Source organism: Coenobita brevimanus, chromosome 76 (assembly GCF_032717465.1).
Source record: "Coenobita brevimanus isolate Jiangsu-jjx chromosome 76, ASM3271746v2, whole genome shotgun sequence".
NCBI classification, from domain to species: domain Eukaryota; kingdom Metazoa; phylum Arthropoda; class Malacostraca; order Decapoda; family Coenobitidae; genus Coenobita; species Coenobita brevimanus.
Window position 1 is genome coordinate 30,679,466 of NC_137029.1, and position 19,743 is coordinate 30,699,208.

General features: G+C 44.6%; 1 pseudogene; it reads left to right on the plus strand.

The window, feature by feature from the left end:
• The window catches only part of LOC145408254 (uncharacterized), a 37,952-nt pseudogene extending 31,139 nt beyond the window's left edge, over positions 1–6,813 (plus strand).
• The last annotated feature ends 12,930 nt before the right edge of the window (positions 6,814–19,743 follow it).

Sequence of the window (19,743 nt, forward strand, 5' to 3'; positions counted from 1 at the left end):
TAGATAGACAGAGGTAGATAGATAGATAGATAAAAATAAATAGATAAAAAGATAGATAGATAGGTAGGTAGAGAGAGAGAGAGAGAGAGAGAGAGAGAGAGAATAACAAACACGAGAAAAAATAAGAGAAACGGAATAGGCCAAAAAGAAAACAGGAAAAACAATAAGACACAAAAACGAAGGAAAAAAAACGAAGATATGAGAAAAAAAAACAAAATGAAAACAAATTAAACAAACACAGATGAAGAAAAGAAAAGAAAAGGATGACGCGAGAAATATTAACAGGTTACATATGAGAGAGAGAGAGAGAGAGAGAGAGAGAGAGAGAGAGAGAGAGAGAGAGAGAGAGAGAGAGAGAAATAGTGGAAGGGAAATGGAAGAAGGAAAGGAAAGGAAGGGAGAGAATGAAGGAAGGGATGGGGCCTGACTGTGTGTGTGTGTGTGTGTGTGTGTGTGTGTGTGTGTGTGTGTGTTTCCTGAGTGAGAATCTGATGTTGATACAACGGGTCTTAACTTGTGGAGGAAGTGGAAGAAAGACCTCAAGGAAGGGGAGGGAAGAGAAAGAATGGGAGGGAAGAAGGAGGAAGGAAGGACATAAGGAAAAGTAGAGAACCAGGAAAATACACGGGAAAAGAAAGGAAGGGGTGGGAGAGAAACAGGAAAAGCAGAAATGAGTAAGATGGACGGTGGAATATGGTGCTAGTCACGAAGAAGTGCTTTGGAAAGGATGCAGGGCTGTAGTATTTTCTCACTCTGTTACTGAGCTGCGTGAAATAAGCTACAAAAGGACGAAAACCTGAGCCAAGTTGAAGTGAGTGGAGTATAGATTAATGTGGCCACCCTATCACTCAAACATCCTCCTAGATCTGGTGATACAAGTGGAAGGAAGTAGTAGTAGTAGTAGTAATAGTAGTAGAAGTACACACACACACACACACACACACACACACACACACACACACACACACACACACACACACAAACACACACACACAAACACACACACCATCCTCCTCCTCCTCTCTCCCTCATAGAACGAAACACAGCGCCCTTTGTATTAGGCTAACATGTTCAACTGATGGGTATGCGTCCCCGGAATCCAGCTGCTTCGCCTTGTACGTATTGTGTGCCTGTCTCATGCATCCTGGCGGGGGGATAGGGAAGGAGCTACTTGAATAAAGGTCTAAGGAAATTGGAACACAGTGCTCCGTGTTACGGGGACGGGAGGGGCGGGTCATGTGATGGACAGTTGGAGTACCTGAGTGAAAGGAGTTGATGGAACAGAGGGGAGCCAAATGGAGGGATGATTTGTGGCAGACGAGATGCACCCACGTACTGAAATGATAGTGAGAAATGACTGCTGGAAGAAGTATGGAGCCCCTAAACTGGAACTGTGTTTATGGTGAGGGTCCGGGGTTCCCTGGGATGGATTTGTACCTTCTTCACCTCTTTTGTATACAGTATTTCGTCTGTATAACTCACGATACTGTGAGTAACAAGACGAAAAAATAAAAGGGTTTCAAACTCAATACCCATTTCAAAACGCAATTATAACTTCGATATTTCATTCCTACAAACACCAGACGATTTTGTTCAGCAGGAAGAAAACTCTAGGCAATCAAAAGGTTAGAGAAGAGGTCACGCTTTTTTTGTTTTTGTACTCTGCTTTTCGTACCAGAATTAGAAACACTACACGTCTCCCCGTGCTCTTTGGCCTTTCCTGGTGGTGATGGTGGTGGTAGTTGTGATAGTGGTGGTGTTTGTGGTAGCTGTGGTGGTGGTGGTGTTTGTTTTATGTTGCTAAATAGGCCCGCTTGCCAGTTCCAGCGCCCTCCATAATAACTCCAGGGGTACATTTGCAGCTTCATCTTGCCTGGTGGTGGCTGTGGTTGTTTTACGCCTCTAAATAGGGACGTCTGGCAGCTTACGACCCTCAGTTATAACTCGAACGGTACTTTTGCAACTCTATCTTTCATGACTGTGATGTTTGTTTATGTTGCTAAATTGAGCGACTTCGGTTCTTTTCCAGCATCATCTTTAAAGGTCGTGATTTTCTTTTTTTTTTCTTTTTTTTTCTTTTTTTTTTTTTGAGCGGCATTGGGTCTTTTGCAATAGCGTGTCTTTTGCAATATCATCTTTAAATCTGTGATGTCTGTTTTGTTTTTAAATTGAGCGGCTTCCAATCCAAATGCCCTCAATTATAATTTCAGCGGTACTTTTGCAGTTTAATTTCTAACTAACTGAAATTCACCTAATCACACCAAACCTAATCCAAAGAAACCTAACTCAATTTATACCTATCCAAACCTAACCCAACCTAACCTAACCTAACCCAAGCTACCCTAACCTCATCCAACCTTACCCTGAACCTGGCGGCTATATTTCTCCCTCCCAAACAACTCCCATCTCGCTTGCTTTACGCTCCATTACTGCCTACCTCACTGGAACCCCTTCACCCTCCTCTCCACACTAATGTCCTCTTCTGTTTATATTTATCGCCTTATTTTCCCCTGTTTACTGTTTCCTCTGTGCTCCTTCTTCGTCTCCGTTGCTCGTAACTTCAGTCTCCCTTTCGTCTTAACAGCCCCCTCAATTATCTTTTATTTTTCAGTTTTTTTTTTTTTCATGGTTTGCCCTCGACCTGGTTCCATTCTTCCGGTTTCTGTGCCTTTTTTCTTGTTCCGTATTTTCCTTCTGCACTTCTTCCCTGTTTTTATTTATATCTCATCTTTCCCGTCCTTTTCTCTTACACGTTGGTTTGATCTTTGTAGAATTGGCTCCTGTTATCTGTATTTCCTATGTACTCCTGTGAATGTACTACTACTACTACTACTACTACTACGACCACCACCACCACCACTACTACTACTACTACTACTACTACAAAAGTTCTTCCCTCACTAAAATTCTTCCTTCGCTTTAACCAACTTTCACATCCACCTCACTCGTACATTTCCTTTCCACTTTTTGCTTTTTTTTTTTTTTCCTTATAGTTTTGTCTTGTCTGGTCTCCTGGGTACAGTATACAATAACCTGTCTTAATGTGTGTGTGTGTGTGTGTGTGTGTGTGTGTGTGTGTGTGTGTGTGTGTGTGTTTAAAGTTTCGTCTCCTTCTGTTTTATTGATTATTGTTATTTATCCATCGTCTTTTTATTTACTGTAATTTGGTTTTGTTTCATCTACTATCCTGTACCTTTCTCTTTAATCTATTTTTATTCATTTAAATTTTGCTTCACTTATTACAGCGTCATTAATTTATAAATATGTTTCATTTATCCTATTTTTTTTACTCTCAACCCTGTCGCTATGATGGCAAGTTTTATTCTATTTATTAATTATTTTATTTTTTTACTAGTAGCAGATTAGTATATTTAGCTGTGAGAATCCCTACGTAGGAAGAGGCATTTTTTTTTATTTCGTCTCACTCTTTATTTTCATCGCTGTTTTTATACTTATTATTTTGGAAGGAGGGGGGAGGGTTACATAAAAACACACATCAACTCTATAATTTCCTCAGCTTTTCATTACCTGCCTTTTATCCTCAACTAAGATTTTTTTTATATCACTTTCTCTCTTCACTCATTCTTCGAGGGAACAAGCACAAACTTAAGCTCAATTCTTTTTCGTAACTAAGATTCTCTCTCTCTCTCTCTCTCTCTCTCTCTCTCTCTCTCTCTCTCTCTCTCTCCCTGTATAATCCTTCGAGCTGAACAAGAAACAGAATCCCAAATTTCTTAACTGCTATTTTATCACCCCTCTTCCACTTCTCTCTCTTACTTTAGTTCTTTTTTTGACTGCCTTAATTTACTCTCCTTTCACTCTCTTTCAGCTTCTCTTTTCTCTTTATTCTCCCTTACTTCCCGTTCCCTCTCCTCTAACCACACGTTCACTCTCCCCCGCACAGTCGTTCTTCGGGCGCACGTATAACAACCTGTCCCAAGTGCACGAATGCAAGAACGGCGGGCAGTGCGTGATCAACAAGCAGAACAGGACATCGTGCAAGGCGTGCAGGCTCCGGAAATGCCTTATGGTGGGCATGTCCAAAACGGGATCAAGGTAGGAGAAAGGAATTGAAGGAAGAAGGTGATCTGTGGCGTCCCTTCTCATTATTTCCTGCCAGTTTCTGCTCTAGGGGTTAATGGGAGGAGGGTTTTTCTTTTTCCTATTTTGTTTTGCTATCCTTGTCTTCGTCTTAAATGTAGACAAAAGCTACTAAGACGGGGGCCATGTAGGTGATCAGAAAGGAGAGGAATAAGGAGTGAGGGGGGGGGGTATTGTATTATTTTCCTTCTCACTGTTTCCTACCAGTTTTGGCTTGAGGGTTTGGTTGGTGATGGAAGGAGGGGAGGGGTACAGTAGGCTTATTTGCTGTTTCTGTCAAAATCGTACCCCTAAACAGCAGCTATTTATTCAGGGACATTTAACCTACTGCAGTTATTTCTTTTTCTATTGTTCTTAAGTTCAAATGGACATGCAATGAAACGGGAGCACAGGAAATATGTAGGCATACGAGTAACTTGGTCAGCTGTATCGGTGTCCAATGTTGCGCCACTAACAATCGGATGGTGTGCTTCAGGTATGGCCGTCGCTCCAACTGGTTCAAGATCCACTGCCTACTACAGGAGCAGGCAGCGTTCAATGGGCAGACACAGCTCCGTACCCCCATCACCCCCACGCTACAGGACGGGTCACTGCCCTTCGTGGCGGCACAGCTCCGCGGCGCTATGACACGCGATGGCATGAGACCTCCAGCGCCGGGCACACTACAGACCTCAGAGCACCAGGCACACGACCTCCATGCATCGCTGTCCTCGCTCACCACCGCCACACATCTCGCTGCTGTGAGTTTTCAGTTGATGTTTGGGATGCATTACCTGTTTTATCGACCCTTCCCTCCTTTGTATGTGTGTGTGTGTGTGTGTGTGTGTGTGTGTGTGTGTTGACTATGTTTAGAATCGTCGTGTCATGCTCCTTTTTCTTTGCCCTCAGCTTGTAAATACTGGTGAGGTATCCACTGTTGTGAGTTTACAGAGTACCCAGGCACAAGGTTTATATAATTCCCATACACGGCCTCAGTTTTATCTCGTATCATATATCTATAAGAATTCATGTCGCTATAAGTTTTACCAAATATTCTGCGTTTTTCACAGCTGCATCAGAAAAACCATGGTTGAGTTAAAATACACTCTCCATATGTAATAATCGACGCAATAGGCCATTAAGTGTAGACAATATAGGGAATGCCTGTGTGAGAATGAGATGTGGTGAGTATGATGAAGTTTCTGAGTATGATCAGTAACAGTCCCTATGTGTCCTCAACAGCAGCAACAGCAACAGCAGCAGCAGCAACAGCGTGAGGAAAGCATGGCAGGGTTGGGTCGTGGTGCCTCCCATCCATCTGCCCTGGAGGCCCACCAACGGGAGCAGCTGCTGGAGGCACTGCGACGCTCACACGGCCTTGATTCAAGGCCGGACCTGGGACCGGGCCGGGGTGGGCTGGATTTGGCTGGGCGTGGCCTGGATCTGGCAGGACGGGGTGGGATGGACATGATGGGGCCTGGAGGTCTGGATATGGCAGGGAGAGGACTAGATTTGGCGGGGCGGGGTGGGGTTGACCTAGCGGGGCTGCGGCGCCACCTGGATGCTGAGGCTCTGGAAGCCCTGCGTCACACTGCTCCTGAGGTAGAGTCCCGTCTGGCACCTCTTACAGTGCTGGAGTGGGAGCGGCGGCTTAGGGAAGTATCCAGGCGCTCCCAGGCTGAGGTGGTGCTGGAACGAAAGGACCATCCCATGCTGGAAGTGAAAGGAGACCGCCGTCCCTCTGAAGGGTGTGACCAGCCAGTTAGTAAGGTCACAGACGTCAATGAAGTCCGGGTTGTGACTTCAGTGAAGGGGGATCATGTTAAGATCGAGGAAGACCAGCCGCCAGTGTCTGTGGCTCAGCGTGAGGACACAGAGCAGGCACGGCGGGAATCGGTGGCTGAGCGGCGGACCAGTGGGGTGCTCATGACAGAGGAGGAACGACTAAGCTTCCTGAAGGCAGTGACCAGCCAGGGCCCTCTGTACACCCGCGACCTCTGTCCTGTCACATCCAGTGTGAGGGTGGCCCCCAGCCCAGACCTGCTGAGCTACACATCCTTAAATAATAACATTTTCTCTTTTCCTCCCTACCCTCCTCTTTGGCCTTCCATGCTGCCTTTCCCACCCCTGGCCAAGTTCTACCCTGGCCTAGGCTCTGTTCCTGGACTGGACGGCCTCAAGCCCAGCGTGTTTGGGCCACCAGAGGCCGCCATCCGCCCATCCATCCGTCCGTCCAAGGATGAAGCAGTGAACAAGAAGCGCTTCCTGGATGCCGTGTTGCAGGTGCAGCGGCAAAGTGTGAGTCCCACAGGGCCCCCAAACAGCTCCCCTCAGTCCCAGCAGGCGAGGGTGACCGAGGCTTCATCCCGGTCCACACAGCACGACCAGCCCATGGACCTCACCGTCAGGCGGAAGAGGAAAATGGACAAGAGTGAAATCGTGTACCATCCTTGTTATGACCTGCCTGACATTGATTTCGATCCGCTGAACAGTCCAGAAGACAAGTGGTTCAAGCGACACGATGACGACGACGACGACGACGACGACGACGAAGACGAGGTCATTGATGATTTGGAAGAAGAAGGAGAGGTAGACGAGGAGGAAAAGGTGGTGGAGGAGGAGCCAGAGGAGAATAAAGATGAGGACTTTGTAGATGGCACGGGTGAGACAAAATCTGAGGTACCCATGAAACTCATCAAGCTGGATTCTCCGGGTGAGACGCTTGTGGCCTAGTCCCTCACCCTCACCAGCACAGCACCCTGATTCACAACCATCTGCTCCGTCGCAACTGAGATTTGTCTTTTTACGCAGGACAAAGAAGGGAGAATTCAAATATTTCAGTGTCTCTAGCTCTTCCTAAAGACACAAACCAAGTAAAAGCAAAGATATGTTTTTGTAAGAAGGAAAGGAGACTACAGAATCATTCAGTGCCTCTAGTTCGTAAAAAACAATGTAATATTTGCTTTCGTAAGAGGAAAGGAGGCTACATAATCTTCCCAAAGCACTAGTTCTTCGTACAAAAATCACACTTCAGTTACGAGAGGCAAACTATCGTATACGCTGAATCTCCTGCCCTGGTCCTAACGCCGCCCCTATCTCATTACCTCCTCCCACATCACGCCTTCCCCAGTGACGAGGGGAGGATGGTGATTGTTTGCAGTGCCTTGGGAATATATTTAGAAAGTTCACTGCTTTGAAAATCCCGCCCCATTATTTAAAAAGTTTGGTGCTATAACAGTCCCAGTCCAATTCTAGAAAAGTTGACTCTATGGCAGCGCTGGTCCAGTCTTAGAAGGTCCGCTGCTGTGTTAAGCCAGGTTCAGTTTTAGAAAGCTTGATCAATACCAGTTTTAGAAAGTTCCACAGTTCAAGAGTCTTATTTAGCACGTTTATTCCCTTTTTACCCTCTGGTCATTGGTGGGAATGTGAGTTTTCTACCAAATCCCAGACTACCAATTTACGAAGTTAACAAGATAAAACTAGAATGATATTATAAACTAGGATAGTATTAAACGGTGCCGAAGGGTCTGCATGGCGACAGAGTAACGTGGAACCCAACAACGAATTCCAGACAAACACGGCATCCTGCAGTACTCGAAGGTGTACATAACGAGTATACAGATAAATAGTAGTGTGTAGAGTGGTCCATGGAAGTCCACAAAAAACCTTAATATATTGCCTTACCTTCAGTATTTTATGAGAGAACACTCAAACCGTGGGATTACCAAGATATTATTGTGTAACATTTTAAAAAATATGTCTGGAAAACTTTGACAGAAAAATGAGATATGCGTGAACGAACCGAACTCAAAAGCCCCGGTGTGTGACTTCATTGCAGCTCTAAGGACGGTTTTTGCGGCCTTATAAATGGGGTTTCCGTCCTTAAAGTCTTCCTGCTGTATAGTCAAGAACGTGCCATACTCGCCACCACCACCACAAGACTCCCTCAAGGGGTCACAATATTTGGCTTAGATGCTCTTCAGGGTAATTTTTTGAACCCCCCCTCCTAGTTCCCTTATTCCCTTTATAATTTCCTCTGCAAGTCAGGTGTGTATTGTAAGTGGTTAGGTGTGTATTTGTGTGTGTATGTATGCGTGGGTGAGCAACAGTTTTTGAAAGATGTACAGTCATCAGAAGAAGTATCATTCCCCATAAAATCAAAGCAGATCGTGCAATGTTTCTCCATATATCAGAAAGTTTGTGTGAATTCTGAGCTATCTCGAACTTTAACCATAGTGAAAACACAGTAGATTTAACTAGTTCAAAACCTGAAGTGTGTGCTATGAGAGTATAAAGGCAGTGAATCCCTTGTGGAGTGGACTGGATAAAGCTTGCCAGTTCACGAAGGGATTGGTGATAAATATAAGAAGAGATAATGAGTGGTTGTAAAAATAAGGCAATATTTCACTGCGTCAAAATTCTTCTCACCCTTTTTCAGAAACAAAGAAAAAGGAATGATACTTTTTTGGTGGACTACGAGTGGGTATTTTCAGTCAGGTATATAGGCTTACAAGTCAGATTTGTACTGAAGATGTGCAATTGACTGAGTGTATTGCAAGTCAGTTTAAGATTTGCAGTGGATGTGCATGTGTTTCAAGTCAGTTAATGAAGTGCAATTTATTTGTGTGTGTTTCAAGTCAGTTTAAAATGTGCTGTTTAAAAATACGCATTCCAAGTCAGTTTTGCCTGAGTAATCCACGTATGACAGGTGTGAGGGAGAGTCAGGTATATCAGTCAGGTGTGCCCAGGGTGGTGAAGGCGGCTGACACACTGGCTGTAGGCACAAACTCCCGGCAGAACGCAAGCCAGTTACCTTAAGCAGTATTATTTTGATACTAATTAACGTTTTAGTAACTCAGAAGCGTATACGCCATGTCTAAAAATCATGAACATAAAATAAAAAACTAATAGCACAATGACGAAAACATATTTGTACATTAAAACCAAGAGACATTAAGGGCCATGAGCGGCTTAACTAATTCATTTGACTGAGAGTTGAGATAGATAAAACCGTTCTAGTTCCTACTCTTATCTAATCAGCATATGCCTAACTGAAGGGAATAAATAAATATATGAGACAAACAATAAAGCCACTATAAACAAAAAAGTGTGATACTAATATGTCGAGACTCCTCAAAAGTTTCGAAGCTTCATATGTATAAAACAGTGTGGAGACTAGATATATGGGGTGAAGCCTAATCAACGACATTATAAGAATTAAAAAAATAGCAAACAAATCATACCTCCAAACCCAAGAACAATTTAGTTGTATAACTCCAAGTACACTGATTTCCCAATACAAAAAAAAGTTCCAGATGAGCGGGTTTCGAAGCATGGCTAAACAAAACCAGGAAAAGGAGTTCTAAAAATCTAAATGCAGTTAGTTAAGGAGGACTGAGACTGACTGATTCAAAGCTTGGCCAGAAAAAAAGGTCCTAAAACCTCACACACAGACAATTTAAAAATAGTCGAATGGATGGAGTTCGAAGCCTGACGAATCAGATGTTAAAAATACAAAATAAAGACGAAGTTGAAAATGATTCGCTTGGAAGGGTTTCTAAACTCGTTCAGACAAACCTAAGACAACAAAAGACCCCACAAGTCCAGATACACCTAGTTGAAGACGGTTTAAACTTACAGGATTCGATTCCTGACTCGCGAACCAGTCTGCCAGTCGCCGCCTAAGCCCCTGCACCACCCTGGGCTTCGTGTTCGCTCCGTTGCTTCAGTCTAACCCCGCCTGCTTTACGCTTCCCGCCAAAACCTCCCCAACCCCCCAACCCCCCACCACAACTACCAGTATTGTACAAATCGTCGTGTAACAGTCATCCTCACTGATTTTAATTGTGAAGGCTCGATTTTTCTCCTTGTAATCTGTCACTGGCTTTGTTACACACTAATCCTCTACTTATCAATCTTATTATTTACCGTCTCTCTACCTCTTTAACTTATGGTTTTAGCCACACTACTTAAGATGCTCATTTTTACTTACAAGATACGTACTTCCTTACTTACAATGGATGATTTTTAAGTATGGTGTAACTCTATTCACTGTTCGTCTCTCTGTTTACCAGTATCTCTCTACGTGACTTGTATTTTTCTTCACCTGCTTAGTTGATTTTCTGTCTTTTACTTCCATTTTGCTATCTTACCCCTGCAGATTTTGACTTACTCCTTCCTCTCATTCTTCTTTCGCATCTCTAACCATCATTCCTACCAACAGTTTCCTCTCCTACTCTCTACCATTTTACCTACAATTCTGCTTCGGTATCTTCACTGTATTTCCTTCCCTAAATACCTCATGTCTCGAAGCTTAACTCTTCGGTCATCATTCCTACTAACAGCTCATTTTCCTACCAACTACTTTTAACCTACCTACATCTAGCTCCTACCAACAGGTTCATTTCCTACCTTCCTCCCTTTTTTCCACCCTCTTTCTACCTTATCTTTGCGGTATTTATTTTCATACATATTCCTCATTTGTCTTGTCAGTAGGCACCATTCTCACCTACATTATTACAGATTTCTTTTCTACTAACTAACCTTCTATGTACCTACGTCTGCTATGTACTTACAGCCCCTTTTTCTACCTACGGCGCTTTGCCTACCTACGTCTACCTACTGCTAATGGTTTCCTACTTACGGTCAGCCTTCCTACTTCCCAATAACGCCCTGCAGATTAACCTTAACTGTGTCCTGTACTTGGTAAATAAAACGTACACTCACACAAGCGTCCGTGTTTTAATGAATGTCCTTAGAGAGAGAGAGAGAGAGAGAGAGAGAGAGAGAGAGAGAAATATCAGGGAAGGAGAGGAGGGGCAGAAAGAAAAGGCAGAAAATGTGTATATATGTTTTTTAATTACCATGAGAGGTAATAGGTAAAAAAAAAAAAAAAATATTCCAAAATTCCCCCAGTGTATAAGATGCAAGCCAAAAATGATCACGGAAATTTAATGGAGAAGAAAACGAAGAAAACTCAGCTGGTTCTCACACGGATTGTAGACCCATATTCAAAGGCTTCGTCTGCTCAGTGATGAAAGATTAACACCATGAGAGAGAGTTTACGCAGAAAAAAAAGAATAAAAAATGCAATCAGCTTTATCATAGCTTCCAAGATACCTTAATTAGCAAAGACTTTACCTGGCCATTGCGTAGATAATCACACGATGCTCCGTAAGTCCCGAAATCTGGTGAGGAAAGTAAAATCAAGATCAGTGAATATATTGATAAAAGGAATGGGGAAGGCAGGAGAATGGATAACTGTAGGAAAGAGATACGAGAAGATGGGAATAAGATGAGTTGGAGGGAAAATGGATGAAGAACTGGGACGGAAGGGAGGAAAGAGGGAAAGGTAAATGGAGGGATGGAGGGTAAGAGGAAAGGTAGAGATGGAGGGAGGGAAGGTACGAGGAAAGGTAGGGATGGAGGGAGGGAAGGAAAGGAAATAGGAGGGATGGAGGGAGGGAAGGTAAGAGGAAAGGTAGGGATGGAGGGAGGGAAGAAAAGGGAATAGGAGGGATGAATGAAGGAAAGGCAAAAGTATGGCTTAGGGATGGATGGAGGGCGGAATGTGGACGGGGTAGGGATGAATGGAAGAACGGCAAGCGAGAGGAGAGGGGTAGAGAGGTAGGGAGGGAAGGAAAAGAAGAGGGAGGGAGAGGCATGAAGGTGAAAAAGCAGGTCTAGATGAGGAGGTCAGGGAAGGAAGAAGAGGTGAGGGAAAGGAGGGTGTTTGGAAGAAAGAAGAAAATTAACATAAGGGAAAGGAATTTAGGAAAGTAGTGAGGAAAGGTTTGAGGAAGGGAAAGACATGAGGAAAGCGAGGAAGGTAGGAGGGAGGGAGAGTGTGAGGGATGGAGAGAAGGTAGGGGGGGTTACAGGAGGCAGGTGAGAAGGGAGGGGAAGGGAATAGTAGGCAGAGAGGGGTGGGAGAAGCATGGGTAAGGAATGGCAGGAAAGGAAGAAGGGAGGGATGAAGGGAAGAGATGGGGGGAAGGTAAGCCTAAGGGAAGGTAGGTTTAGGAGGGGGAGGGGAAAGGGAAGGGGAGAGGGGGGAGAAAAGAGGGAGGGGCCTGGGTAGTGTTGACAGAAGTGGTTATGTGGGCTGAATATTGCACCGGTATGTTAACAGGAGGCTAGGTGTGGGGCCTGGCTCTCTCTCTCTCTCTCTCTCTCTCTCTCTCTCTCTCTCTCTCTCTCTCTCCACAACATCCTTAACTATATCCACATTCTCAACATATCAACATTAAAAATATGGACAATTCCTACCCATCAAAAAAGGAAAAGACACTGGGAATAAGTAGCTAAGTCAAAGCCTCTTAATTCTGAAATGGCCAAGTGTTTATGTTGTAAGGGCTGGGGGGGACAAGAGGAGTGCCAGAGAGAGAGAGAGAGAGAGAGAGAGAGAGAGAGAGAGAGACAGACAGACAGACAGACAGAGACAGAGACAGAGAGCATAATCTGATATCTGCTGCGTTGGAAAGCTGAACACTCACTTTGTTTCTCTCCCACTCCCTGCATTTGGTAACTGATGTGTGTGTGTGTGTGTGTGTGTGTGTGTGTGTGTGTGTGTGTGTGTGTGTGTGTGTGTGTGTGTGTGTGTGTGCGTAAATAACCAGTTAGTTAGCATTTTATGTGGATATTGGTAAGTGTTCAGGTACTCTATTGCTGTTATTTGAATTTTATAATTAAGAAAACATTTATCATTTGAATTAGTACCTTTACCTATGCTAATTAATTTACCTGCCCCATATAAAGAAAAATAATATTACGGTGATGATACTGAAGATAACGTAAAGTCTGTGTACTGATAAACAAAATGATTTAAAATAGGGATAGTAGTTAGGATAGTAGTGTTGTGGTGTGTCAGAAATTATGTGACACTGCTCGACTGGCTTCACTGTAAATGTCTGGCTTTTGTTTATTCTATTTGTTGATTATTGTGTGGTGGACGTGTGACACCGAGGCTGACACAGGTGCGAGTGTCACAAGAACAGCCGTCCAGGTGATGTGACACTCGTAAAGATATCACACCTGAGACACGCATCGCTTACCTTATGTGTCACGCTACTTCTATATGACGAAAGATGTAAATAAATAAATAGGTAAATGGAGAAAATTGGACATATACACAATACATATGCATATAAACACATAAAAACATTGCTTTCTTCACAAACGGAGACTTATGTTGAAGATCAATATACACACACTCACACAATCTCTCTCTCTCTCTCACCGAACATATCAATCCCTCCCAGTATCACCAGCCACATACACGAACAATGAATGTAAATAATGACAGAAGAGTCAGAGGATGTTTCTGAAGCTATGTTAGGATGAAATAAAGAGGGAAAATAAAGAATATACATCGATTTAAGCAAACATACACATATATACACACTCTTACATATACATATCGCACACTCACTTATAGGTAATGGGTAGATATGGGGGTGGGAGTTAAAGGGTTAGTGTGGGGAAAGGGGGAGTGTGAGGGGGTGGAGATTGTGGTTGGGGTGAAAGGTGAATGTGGTGGAGGTAAGGGGAGAGTGTGGTGGTGATTTGGTGATGGTGATGGAGTGTGGTGATGGTGTGGATGATGAAGTGACGGGTATGTGGTGAGGGTGAGGGAGGGTATGCAGTGAGTGTCGTGGTGATGTGGTGATTTGATGGTGGTGAGGGGGGGTAAGGGAGGGTGAGGGGTGGGTGTGGTGGTGGTAAGAGAGGTTGTGGTAAATATTGACTCACACATCGCCACAGGGACCATGGAGGACCGCGTATGAATATGTATCTTCTCACTACTTCCCCCTCCCTCACCCTGCCCTCCCTCCCTCCCTCCCTGTTTCTCTCTCTGTGTGTCTCCCCGCTCACCCTTCTCTCTCTCTCTCTCTCTCACACACACACACACACACACACACACACACACACACACACACCTCCCATTCAAACATATTCACTAATGTCGTGGGTCTCGTGGTCTTGGAGGGCTCCCTGACACCCCACCTTCATGACACGTTAATCACCTGTATGGGATTTACGCAAACAATATCCAGAGTAACCCCTTCAGTACCATGACATTTACAATTCTGTTTTTCTCACCCAAACGTTTATATTTTGGAGACAGCACTCGAGGTGAAGGGGTTGACAAAAGATATAAAAAACTACACACAAGATCATTAGCCCTTTCATTCTACTGACGCCTTTTTTTCTTTCATTCCTGCCTCTTCTGACGTTTATATAAAGGTTTTCGGAGACCTATTGCAGTGAAGGTTAAAATGAAGGCTTTCTCTACGCTCCCCAAGGCTGAATAAAGAGTCTGGATTTGCGAGAATAAGGGAGAAAACACGTAAGAGGAAGGAGGAGGCCAATATTCTAGAGCGCTTGGTTTTCCTCCCACTGAAAAAAATCATCCAGTAGTCAAAATACGAAAATGAAATCTGCTCTCAAAACAAATCGCCAAAAAGGAGGTGCCAGGGAGCCTACGACGGTCTCATATTCCCACCGACTTCCCTGCCCACCTCTTCCTCTCGCTCCATCTCTCTGGTCTATCTGTTCATCTCAGTGGTCCATCTGATATCTGGTCCACCCGAGACGTGACTGGTCCAGGGCCGTACTGGAGTGTTAATTGCGGTGATTATAGTGTTTATTTGTGCGTGTGTGTGTGTGTGTGTGTGTGTGTGTGTGTGTGTGAGAGAGAGAGAGAGAGAGAGAGAGAGAGAGAGAGAGAGAGAGAGAGAGAAACTGCTTGTACTTGGGAGTGTGTTTGTTTGTATCCGTTTGTTTTGTGTGTTTTGAATGTATGTAGGTATAAGGACACACACACACACACACACACACACACACACACACACAAAACCAAAGCTCCTGTTGTTATTTGCTATTTCATCAATTTGCAAGCATTACACAATACCCTTCAGTCAGATTTTCCTTGTGCACAGGAGAGCCGGCCATCACACACACACACACACACACACACACACACACACACACACAAGGGCACTAAAACAAGCATACACACTCGAACACAAATGTACAGACACACTCAAGAGAACGGACACACAATTATGCTTGACTACATGCACGCACAAGCACTCACACTCACGCACACAGAGAGAGAGAGAGAGAGAGAGAGAGAGAGAGAGAGAGAGAGAGAGAGAGAGAGAGAGAGAGAGAGAGAGAGAGAGAGAGGTCATTCTGTAGGCTAATCCTGTCATTAAGATTGGACTATTGTTTAAGTTACTGTTTATCTGTCTGTTTGTCTGTCTGTTTATCTATCTATCTACCTGTCTATCTATCTGTCTCCATGCATCTACCTACCTAGCCTACTTACCTACCTACCTACCTTCCTGTCTGTCTCTCTGTCTATTTATGCATATGTCTATCCATCTATCTATCTATCTAATAAAAAGGAAAGGTCCTAATACTGATGAAGCGAGGATGAGGTCAGGATGGAGCGAGGATGGAGCGAGGAAGAGGTCAGGATGGAGAGAGGAAGAGGTCAGGATGGAGAGAGGAAAAGGTCAGGATGGAGCGAGGATGGAGCGAGGATGAGGTCAGGATGGAGCGAGGATGGAGCGAGGATGAGGTCAGGATGGAGCGAGGATGGGACGAGGAAGAGGTTAGGATCGAGCGAGGATGGAGCGAGAAGGATGAGGTCAGGATGGAGCGAGTGTACACAAACTGGTTCTAGTAACGAGGGACGGTGATTTGGGAAGAGGTCAAACTAGCTCGTTACAAGGGATCTAATTCTCTCTCTCTCTCTCTATTTTGCGGTTAATTGGAGGACGGTCATTAACTGGCCAACCTGGGCATTTCCGACAAATACCTGCCCCTATTCTCTCTCTCTCTCTCTCTCGTGCATCTATTCTAACACCAGACTATTTCCCTTGTCTAACAGCGAGTCATAAAAAAAAAACCTTTGTGCTAAAACTAACCCCACTGGTCCTCTCACGCTCAGGGCAACTCTAGCTGCTCCCGGACGATTTTCCTCAGCTGATAGTGAGTCATTGGAGCCTGAGAGTGTTAATGAGTCGTGTAAATAGGCCGCAAGCGACGCATTTACACATTTACACACATTTACAAGCAAACTGACGCGCAGAATGTCAAAGCAAAACAGTAGGAGCTGAGTGGGTGTTTGGATGGCGGTAATAATGTAAAGGAAAAACACGGATTCCTTGACGCTAGGGAGTCCTTAAGGAGGCTCCCCAAACACCTCTTCCTTAGCGATTTATTTTAAGGGTCCGAATTAAGGAGGCCCCTCTAATACCTCTTCCTTAGCGATTTATTTTAAGGGGCGTCCGAATTAAGGAGGCTCCCCTAGCACCTCTTCCTTAGTGCTTTATTTTAGAGGGTCCGAATTAAGGAGGCTCCCCTAACACCTCTTCCTGAGCGATTTATTTCTGGAAACTGGCGGTTAGTATAATTTTGTGTGTTGTTTTATGAGGAGTATGGTGATGTTTGAATAAATTATACAACACAGGAGGATAACAAGGTGTAATAAGCAAAATAAATCATCATCATCAGCATTATCACCATCATCATCATCAGCATCATCATCATCAGTCATCATCATCATCATCATCATCATTTTTATTATCATCACCACCACCGCCGCCACCACCATCACCATCATCATCATCATCATCATAATCACCACCACCACCACCACCATCACCACCACCATCATCATCATCATCACCCACACATAGATGGGGTGAAGTAAGATCCAGAAAGTGCAAGTAAAGAGCCAGGAGAATTAAAACAGCTTACCTGATGAAAGAAGACAGGAGGTGGCTAAAAATAACGCAGTATGTCCTTAAGAAGTTGTTAATAAAGAAAACAGTAATGAAGATGTTGAATAAGGTGACGATGCAGGAGAGAGAGAGAGAGAGAGAGAGAGAGAGAGAGAACACCACACCCTACTACAAAAAACATACAGTAAATAACTACAGCAAACAATAGGCAAAAAAAAACAAAAACAGAGAAATACAGTAACGATACAAACACAATAAGAGTACAGGAGAATGCAAGAGACCCCCCCCTCCTCAAAAAAAGAAGAAAAACAAAAAAGAAAGAAAAAAAAGGGCTAGTTGCATCATATAAGAGGATGTGCATGAGATTATGAGCATGAGGGTGAGTGTGTGTGTGTGTGTGTGTGTGTGTGTGTGTGTGTGTGTGTGTGTGTGTGTGTGTGTGTGTGTGTGTGTGTGTGTGTGTGTGTGTGTGTGTGTGTGTGTGGGTAAAGGTGTAGTTGTGATTTTGTTTATATTCGTACTGTCGCTACTTAAAACTGGATTAGGGAGTTGAATGGTTAAAGTGACGGTTGTGTGTGTGTGTGGTCATGGGGGCTATATGGTGATTATTCTGTGTCTTTTAATGTTACCCCGGCGCCTTCTTGCGGTGGCACCGATACAACCCGTCGGATCCCCTGCCCGGTTATACAGACGTCCCACAACTCCTGCCCTACCTCTCAGAAGGAGAATGGTGGACTCCAGGAGGGGGGGGGGAACCTCAGCCTACAGTCCACCGGGTTCACGTTCCGATGAGCCTGGGTTTGCTAGTACTACTACTACTACTACTACTACTTCCCTACTCTCTCCCAGTGCACGTAACATGAGACAAAGAAAATGAAGGAACTGCAGCATTCAACCCAGCCTCTTCTTAGACACCCACTACCATTCACCTACACAGCCCCGCCTCACTAACTTGTCAACAAAATGGCGCCGGTGTCCTGTATATAACGAAGGTCCAGCCCCAGTGAAAGACGGCTGTGTGAGCGAGTGTAGTCAGGTGTGTAGTCAGGTGTAGGGAGTGTAGTCAGTTTTGGAGATATTGATACGTGTGGAGTGGCTTTCAGTGCATGTGTTTGTGAGAGTTTGTTAATTGTGAAGTGTAGCTGTTACTGCTGCTGCTCTCCCTGTCAGTTTCCCTTCACTGGGTTTGATGCTGAGTGATGGTTAGGGATGAGCAGGTTATTATATGCATGTCTGTTTGTCTGTCTGTCTGTTTGTCTATCTATTTATTTATCTAATTGTCTAACTATCTATCTATCTTTCTGTCTGCCTGTCTGTCTGTCTATCTATCAATCCATTTATCGATCTGTATGTCTATCTACGTCCATCTATCCACTGATCCATTTATCTATCTATTTATCAACCTGCGTCTATCTATCTATCCATCTATCTATTATCAACCTATGTCTATCTGTCCATCTATCTATCTGTCTGTCTCTCTGTCTAACTAATTATCAGTCTACACACACACACACACACACACACACACACACACTATCCTTTGTCTTATCCTCCACACATAATCCCTACACCAGGAGTTACCTGTAGCCTGCCTGTTTTCACCTGACGGAACTGGCATACTTCCACAACTAAAATATTAAGTCGTGGTGACGCGAAATTCTACGAGCCTTGAGACGGGAATGAGTCTCCTTGGTTACTAGTGAAAATCGAGCCTCCAATCTGACTACACCTGACCATGAACCGAGCTGAATGGGGTTAGGAATTTTTTGTTTTCAGTGCTACAGTGTGGACCAAAAGGCTAATTGCACTTTTTTTTTTCCATGTTCCTTTTTCTCTGCCTTACTTTATCATCTGCTACACTTTTTTACCCTCCCATACTCTGATTTACCCTTATCTTGCCCACATACACACCTACCTACACCCCCACCCACTTACCCACCCACTTATCCCACCTACACCCTCTCCTTACCCATCTACACTTCGTAATTTCTCGTCTACATCGATCAACAAGTCTACATACCCATCTACACGCCCACCCACCCACCTACACCCCCACCCATCCACCCACCTACACCCCCACCCACCCATCCACCTACACCCCCACCCACCCACCCACCAACACCCTCCCTGACCCATCTGTATACCATAACTTCTCATCTACATCGATCAACACGCCCACCCGCCCATCTACACCCCCACCCACCCACCTACACCCTCCCCAACTCCGCCCCTCGTGTCTACAGCGCAGGTACGATTCAGGCAACTTAATTAAGGTATGCTAATGACCCCAAAGGTGACATGAGGTAGGATGGTAATGACGGGGGAGAGAGGGGGAGGGGGATGGGGAAGGAGAGGGAAGGAGGAGAGGAGGAGGAGGGTGGGGAAAGAGGAGGAAAGGAGGGGAGAAGGGGAGAGTAGTGAATGGGAAAGAAGGGAGAATAAAGTGAGGAGAGATGGGGAAAGAAGAGCTAAAGGAAGGGAGAGAGAAGTGAATGAGGGGGAAGAGGGAGGGAAGAATGGAGGAGAGAACTGAATGGGATTTGGGGTTGGGGAGTAGAGAGGGGAGGGGTGGGGAAAGAAGAGAGGAAGGAGGGAGTGAGAGGAGGGAGAAGAGAGAGGAAACGAGGGAGGGGAAAATTAAGGGAGGCAATGGGAGAACTGAATGGGAGAGGAGGAGGAAGGAGAGACAGGAGGGAGGATGGGAGGAGGGAGGGTGAGAGGAAGATAAAAAGAAAGAAGGGAGGAGGAAGGGGGAGAGAAGGAGGAGAGGGTAAGAGGAGAAAATGGGAAAGAGGAAAGAAGAACTAGGACTGAGTGGAAGGGAAGGAGAGAACTGTGAGTAGTGGTAGTAGTAGTAATTGTAGTAGTAGTAGTAGCAGTAGTAGTAACAATCTGAAGTCTAAAATCC